At 40.7% G+C, this 8,344-nt stretch overlaps 1 protein-coding gene and 1 long non-coding RNA gene across 2 annotated transcripts in view; both read left to right on the plus strand.

Annotated features, from left to right (window-relative positions):
* The window catches only part of LOC104953474 (uncharacterized), a 4,045-nt gene extending 1,492 nt beyond the window's left edge, over positions 1–2,553 (plus strand). The window contains exon 4 of the long non-coding RNA XR_799226.1: positions 2,451–2,553. This is a non-coding gene — a long non-coding RNA (uncharacterized lncRNA). The remainder of the gene's footprint in view (positions 1–2,450) is intronic.
* asic1b (acid-sensing (proton-gated) ion channel 1b) overlaps positions 1–8,344 on the plus strand; it is a 167,647-nt gene that overhangs the window by 51,761 nt on the left and 107,542 nt on the right. The window lies entirely within an intron of this gene.

Below are 8,344 nucleotides of genomic sequence, written 5' to 3' on the forward strand. Positions count from 1 at the left end.
AACTTTATTTTTTTTTAACATTATACCCAAAGGGTCAGTAAATATCACCCGGGGGCCGGATTTGGCCCGCGGGCCGCCAATTGAATAGCCCTGCCCTATGAGCTTCTCGCTGTAGAGTGAAAATGGAACCCACACGCTATTTGTTGTTTGTTTATATCACGCAGTCTGTTCTTCATCTCTCGGTTATCAAGCAGTCTGTCTTCCGGTTGTTGCCTCTTTTGAATGACGAATACACACTACCGCCGCCTGCTGGTAAGGAGAGTTATTGCCACTCACGCATGCGCAGTTCGTACGTGCTTCTTGGCCGTCGGCTGAAGTCTTTGCAGTGTGTTCCAGTGCGACACATGGCCAAAACGCAGAGACGCGAGGCGACGCAACTGTCGGGGTCTGTCTGTGTCAGTTATTTGTTGTCAGATTGGTGTGTCCGGCCCTTAAAAGGCACAGCTCCACTTCCTACTTGGTGAACCTGTAACTTTCTCGTGTGCAAGAGTACGTATCTCTTGCGCAAGAGAAAGTATATTGTGATGAGCAAAACCATGTCAATTGGCCTAGGTGGTTTTGAAAGAACGGCAAAACATGTTTAACGACCATAAACACACTCGTACCATCCATAGGTACCGGCGGTCTATCCGCCAAAACAAACTTAAGTTTGTGTCAATCACTTGCACATCACTTCTGGTATGATGGGCATTCCCTTTCCGGTTTGATTCTCTAGTTTGTTAAAGTGTTTCGGCAAATGTTAAAGTTTTTCTGGAAATGTTAAAGTGTTTCGGCAAATGTTAAAGTGTTTCGGGAAATGTTAAAGTGTTTTGACAAATTTGTCTCTAGCTTTGTAAAAGTGTTTTGCATCTTGTTAATTTGTTTTTGTTAATGTTAAATGTTTTGTTTTTTTTCTTTGGTAAAAGTGTTTTATAAAATGTAAATTTGTCTCAAGCTTTGTTAAAGTGTTTCACACTTTGTAATTGTCGATTGCACCTCTCAGCCACCGTACATTATAGGTAATCATCAGTTGTTTCTGAAAAGGAGAAGTAATGTTGTTTCCTTTAGCAGAGAATATTTGGTCCTTTAGTTGCAGGTTTAGAGTGATTTCCCATTAGGGCCCTCACTTTGATGCACTGCTGTAAGATACTCTGTAAGCCTCATCTCCATATGCACTCAGCGAGCCGAAGCCTGCTCTTTTCTGTCCTTTAATCAAGCAATACGGGAGATGTTTTGCAAAATCTGTGCCAGAATGGACTGGTTAGTATTAAGAGATACATGTTGAATCTAAGCTTATGTGTATGGTTTGCCTTATATATAACCTTCAGAGCGGTGGAGAGCCAAAATTACAGGTGTTCTGCCACGACTTGTGATTCCAAAGCTGTGGTAAGCTGATAAGACTTTACTGACACCGGCATCAACAAGCTGACCCCCATCTCTCATTCACTGTCACAGAAACAACTGAGGTGAAAGACAGCAAGATAAAGATGGAAGGAAAGGAGAAAAAAGAAGACGAAATTATGTGGACAGGGCAGAGATTAAATGAAATGACAAGGGATAGATGTAAGAAAGAGAACAGGAGGAGAGAATGAAAGAAAGAAAGACAGCACAGCGAAGAAAGGAGAACTTGACAAACAAGGGAAAGACAACATCAAGATGAAGAAGAGAAAGCCGGGAGGTTCTGTGGGAGGTTATCGTTTCTCAGTCCGACTTTGAATGTTGCTTGTCATTGCAGGCTGACAACCTGACCTGCATACCGAGTGTCAGGCGGAATGGCCTAAAGTTACACCCACACATCTGAAACAAAACACAACAAAGACAGAGTTAATGCATGCCCAAATATGCTGTGTTCATACCTTCCATGACATAATGTCCATTCAGTATGTAATACAGATTGATTAATTCAATACATTCTTAATTAATGGTGAGAAATTGTGTCCCCAAAAGTGTAAGATATGAAAAGAAATGGCGTCTCTGTTTCATATTAGCAAATAAAAGAGGCTTGCAAGCAGTGTTTCCGCCAGACCAGGGGTGAGATGGCGTCCACGTCCACCCGAGAGCGGAAAGGGGTGGCGTTTTGAATTTTTGAATTTTGACTTGAGCCGTCCCTTATCTACTGTCTTTTTACGTTAGTGAGCCGGATCATTTGGCTCGGCTCCTGTGGCGATTCTAGACCAATTTGACTGGGGGGGCCACTGGGGGGCCAGTTATTTTCTGAGGGGGGCACAATAAATGCAGGACGAAAAAGAAAACTAGACAGAATGAAGTAATTGTGCATAAGAAAACAATGCAATACAGTTATTGGTATTTGTTTCAGTACACTTATTTATTTCAGATATATCTTATAGTTATTAGCTTCAGCTTAAGTTATAGTACCATTTTTGCACTAACACCATATCATATGAAAGACAATGAACAGTTACATCTCTACTTTACATCTACAATTACACGGATACAATACTTTAACTCACCTTCAATTATCGTGGTAGTCTCTCGAAACGTAGGTTTCAATCAGTCTTTCTTGGATGCAACAGCCTCTGATGATCCGAGATGAAAAGTGTTTGTTTTTCGTGAGCTTCAGCCGGACAGTGAAAGTGAGTGCACCGCTCTAATGGGTCCTGTGCACGCTCTAATGGGTCCGACTAGAATGACGAAGAACATTAGTTCCGCCTATTCCGTCATTCAATAAATCGTGTAATAAATCATACATTTTTCATTTTTTTCACTTTTTATTTTTAGGGGGGCCACAGGGGGGTCAGAGGTCAGTGTCAGGGGGGCACTGCTTTGAGTTCCCTTCCAATATTTTTGCTTTGCCTCGTTTGGCCTTATCCATGATCCATAGAGAAATGCTGAGCTGTATTATAATGAAGTTTCATGTATTATGTAGTAGAACAGTGCTGTGGCTGAGACAAACATCTGTATCATTTCAGCTGGATAGATAACTAATGGATATAGTTCATGCAGCTAGTGAACACAGCTCTGTACAGACTGATGTCACCTCCTGTTAAGGCTTTAGTGGATTGGTAACACATCCATCTTACCTGAGAAAAGCATGGCAGGTTCAACAATAGTTTCCTTGCTTATCTTGATTAAGAGCACTAAAGAATAGCCACATTACAGCTACAGTTTCCTTGTTCATAACAGCACGAGTACAACCAAACACAGCCACAGTCCAAACAATAACCATAGCTCCATCCACCAGCAGCAGGCTGAGGAGCTGCAGCTGTGCTCAGCATGTGGCTTTATACTGTTGGAGCTCAACTTTTTGCAACGAGTAATAGGCCTTAAATGCAAAATGTGAAGCAGCGTAACTGCAGAGAGGTACATTATATGTGATTCCTGGGTTCTTTTGAGAATGCTGTTTTTGCACTGAGGGTGTCTTGTCACCTCTGAAAGGAATTACACATATTAAAGTACTAAATAGAGACATCAAAACTTCTCTGATTGGCTGTTTTTAGCTGAAACCATTTTCATCCTAAAAGCCAACTGGGCACATTTGCATGTTGAAGACTGACTGTCTGGCTCAACACAACTGTGCACTGGCTAAAGCAACATATCTGTATGAATGATATTGTGCACTGGATGATTTCGTAAACGGCTCTTTACATATATCATTTTTTGAATCAGTCGTTAATCTCCTCGAAAACTATAACCAATGTTATTATTTTTTTACATTACATTACATTGCATTTAGCTGACGCTTTTATCCAAAGCGACTTACAATAAGACATTTTCAAAATGCGGTTGTTTTTGGCTGCCTTATGGCATCCACAACAGTTATCAGTTTGTGTCTGAGGCAGGGAACATTTTCTTGCACTGTTGTTTTAAAAAGTATTGCAGGCCATTTGTCGGCAGCAAAAAGTCTGACAGAAACAATCTGGGTTTGTAGCCCTGGTAACAATAACAATCGAATATGACTTTGAAAGTGTATACAAGTTTTTTTAGGCACAAATCAAGCCAGCACTACTGTTTAACAGTAGCTCTAGTGCCTTTGATGTGACACACATGAAACAGAGATATCACCTCTCCCCCAGAATCTGTGTGTGTGTGTGTGTCCTCTCTGTCCCTCTAATACACAAGCTTTTAAGTCTGATGATGAAGCAGATTACTTTTGAAGAAAAAACATGTCGGAGGTCTAATAGCCTTGCGAACAGCTGGGGGCAGTGTGTGAGCAAAAGGCAAGCTGGCAGACAAAAATGAGCTATTTAGCCAGAAGGATAGACAGACAAAGACATAAGAAAGTATGGGGAAGAAACAACTACTAATGACTGCAGGGAGACAGGCAGAGATAGAAAAGTTAGATTTGATGCAACAGATATATGGAAGGAAACACACATTCAATCTGTCGTCCTGTGGACTCTTTTGTCATGCATCTCAATTAGGGTCTTCTCCTAACAATTGATTTTTATACGCAATTTTAAATAGGCCTCTTGAAGCCGTTCAGTCAAAAAATATCAGCAAAAGGGATGGGATCATGTCAGCTGACAAAAACAGCAAACCGCTGGGACAGTTTTTTCTGAGCATAGAGAGAGGTTTTGAAAAAGCAGACAGGTGTAAAGCCAGATTTAGAAGTAGACGGTGAAGGGGGGGNGGGGGGGGGGGGGGAGAAGAAGGATGTATCAAGAGGGGTTGAAAGAAATCAAATAAGAAAGTAAGACAGACACGAGGCAGACAGAGAAAATCAGATGGGCTGGGACCAGACAGGAGACTATGGAGACATGGGGGGGAGTACCACCTGCTGTGGTCTTACGTGAAGGACATGTCCTCTCTCTCTGTGTGTGCGTGGGTATGTGTGTGTGTGTTGGTATTGATGTACTGTATCTTGTTTGGATGCGTCCCTTGTTGTGTTTGTGTTCTGATGTTTGTTTATCTGTGCTTGTGTTGTCGCTCTGAGTAGTGTGTGTGTGTGTGTGTGTGTGTGTGTGTGTGTGTGTGTGTGTGTGTGTGTGTGTGTGTGTGTGTGTGTGTGTGTGTGTGTGTGTTTGTACCTGCTTATCTGTGCAGCGTGAACGGGAATATGTGCGGACCAGATGCCAAACATACTATGTGATAAGAAAACAGCTACGCTAAGACAGAAAATATTCTAAGGTGCTTATAGTTACATCTGTTACACTCACTGTGACAACCTTTCTCAGTGCAAATGTTTACTCTCAGTTTTATAATTCAACATTTGCTCTTTTCTTTTTTTCTTCCCCAAAAAGAAAATACGAGACAATGTGCAGTGATAAAGCTGGCATAGCTTGCAGAGTTAACTATGCTTTCTTTTTTGGTGAACAAACTTTCAAGTCATTTAATGTCTTAACACTTAATTAGACACATTTTCTCACAGAGACAGACTCATTTCAAACACCTTAATTTGCTCTTCTTAGATTAAAAACTCCTCTTCATTTCCATTTTGCTCCATTACTCTTTCACTGATTTGCATTCGGGAGGCACTCATCATTCTTGATCTCTGATATCGATTTTGATTAAAAAACTTAAGGTACTTGCCGATACTTAATATCAATGTTATAGTTTGCCTTTATTTAGTTATTTTTCTTATCTGCATATTGCATGATGTAATTCTGAATTGGGACATTCGTCAATATGTTCTAAGTAGAGATGTTCAAACACCATGTACTTGGTGACATTGCTCATCATCATTTAGCATACAGTTTGCTTTCCTGTCGTCCACTGTCAGCGTCCATTATTATCGCAAAAGGGTTTGTGAAGTCTACTTGCTACACTTTTATTACGACTTTAGAAACAAATGAAATGCATTCAATTGGAATGCTTTTTTACAGCTGGCTATTCAAACTGTGCTGTAAGGTCAATAGTGGCACAGCATTTGGATGAGTGCGTCATTTGAATGTAGTTGCATTGTAACAGTGATATATCAGTATCCAAAAGCTTCCATTTTTTCCATCACTGGTACACCACTCAGAGTCATGCTTTGACTGTAGTTCATCAAGTTGAAAAAAGAAGATGAGACAGTTTCCTGTAAACGTGCAGTAAGTATATCGACGATCCACCCCTGTGTTATTGTGAAACACCAACCATGTCCTCAGACTGTGTTAGCGCTGGAGTAATATGTCAGGATGCTAGAGGCTCTGCTTAAGAAATCCTCCAAGGAGGGTCTTTATTGACTCACGAGGAAGAGTAGAACATTTGGACTTGAGAGGCGCAGCACGCCCACACACGTGTGTGGAGTTATTGTGACTGATTAGACCTCAGGTTGATGTTGGGTGGATCCATGAAATACAAAAGAATGATAAAGGTAAAAGGTGTCTCGCCCTGACAGGTGCTGAGAGTCTGTAAGATGTCAGCAAGAGAAGGTTTTACTGAATATATGAACAAAGTGAAACAGGAATCTGCTTTTTTTCTCTTCTGCAAAGTGTAGCTTTTTGAACAACTGTAGACTCTCCTTCAGAGTATACGTATGTGTTTTCTTAATTAAAATATGTGCACTGCTGAGAGAGTGCCTATCTCCTTAAGCAAACAGAGAACATGCTGAAAATGTTGACAGTAGTTTATTTATAGAGAACGTTTCAACAACCAGGCAATTTAATATATGATTTACTTAAAATATTCAACACATTGAGACAAAGTGCTAAATAAACATTTAAATAGAGTTTAAAGCGGCTAATAAAGAGCTAGAAGAAGAAATTACGTGATGTGATCCACGTTCTTAATTTGAGTAAGGACGTGAGCAGGAGCTTTCTGAATCAGCTTCAGATGTCCAATCGATTTTGTTAAATATTTGTTCAAGTTCAGCTATTTTGTGTATAATTTCTTAGTATAAAAATGGTTCTATTTAATCGGGTGCAAATCAAAAACAGCAACAAAACCTCAGCATTATAAATTGGTCACGAACTGATCTATTTTTACAATTCGCTAAAAGCAATCCAACTAATAATACAAAAAATCAGGTAGTTATTTTTCTTTACTACTTTGATACTTAGCCTTGCGATAACCCATCGACTTTCCAGCTGACTACCTTAGGCTGGTGCTACAATAACATCATGACGGGAAAACGTTTTATTCAAATGAAAACAGAAAAAACACAGCAGGCATCTGGTGTTGAAGCTGCCATAACCAAGAGCTTTGATAATGCTCGGTCATGAAATGACCCCAAAGTGAGACACTGCCAGTCCTCAACCGTCTCTCTCTCACTGCCAAATTACTATTTGATGATGAAACCCTGCTGCAGAAACCCTCATCCACGCCTTCATCACCTCCCGTCTGGACTACTGCAACAGCCCGTCTACTCACCCACACCCGAATCCGTGAACACATCACCCCGTCCTCATCAAGCTCCACTGGCTCCCCATCCCCCAGATAATTCAGTACAAGATCCTCCTGATGACATAACCTGGCCCCATCCTACCTGACTGACCTCCTCCACAGACACACTCCCACCCGCTCCCTCCGCTCTGCTGCTGCCAACCTCCTGTCCCCCCCCACAACCGAACCAACCTCAAGACCTGGGGCGACAGAGCCTTCTCCGTTGCTGCACCCACCCTCTGGAACTCACTACCCCAACCCATCAGAAACTCTTCCTCCCTCACCACATTCAAAACATCACTCAAAAACAACACTGCATTCAACACTGCATTCACCCCTCTTTTCTGTTTATGTTTGTCTCTTTTTGTATTTTTCTTTGTTTCTTTGTTGTTTTTATTCTCTGTCAAAGCGTCTTTGAGTTTTTAGAAAAGCGCTATATAAGTCTCATGTATTATTATTATTATATATTAATAATAATAATGCATTACATTTTTTTATTAGAGCGCTTTTACAGGTGCTCAAAGCGCTTTACAATTACACATTACAAATATTAGACATGTAAGAGTCATTACTGTGGACATTACCCACAGGAGCAAATGCGGGTAAAGTGTCTTGCCCAAGGACACAACGGCCTGACGCAGTGGCGGCCGAGGCGGGATTCAAACTGGAGTTTACCAACGCCCCTTGATCTGATGACCAACGCTCTAACCACTGCGCCAAAACCAGCCCAATATTAAGAAAAAAGTTTAATAATTTGAAATAAAGATTTTTCCCTGACAGACATGATAACTATAAACTATTTCTACTGTATCGACCTCTCCCATTAAAGACCCGCATTGATCACTTCTGAAATCCTAACTGTACTGCTGTTAATAGAAGGGGAAGAAATTGTACATTGTGTTCACAAGCAGCAAAAGATATCCTCAAACTGGAATGAAAAGGAGAGAAAGTATTTACATTCATATTTACAGCTCCATTCCATGATGACATTTAGCTTAAGAGATCCACTACCAGAAAATATCTACCATTGTTTGTCTATAGTCGTGTAGATTTAATTTATAGTTTGAAGCTGTTTCTTTTCACACAGAAGTATAGTAAAATA

Source organism: Notothenia coriiceps, unplaced genomic scaffold (assembly GCF_000735185.1).
Source record: "Notothenia coriiceps isolate Sejong01 unplaced genomic scaffold, NC01 NC01_scaffold00021789, whole genome shotgun sequence".
Lineage (NCBI taxonomy): Eukaryota > Metazoa > Chordata > Actinopteri > Perciformes > Nototheniidae > Notothenia > Notothenia coriiceps.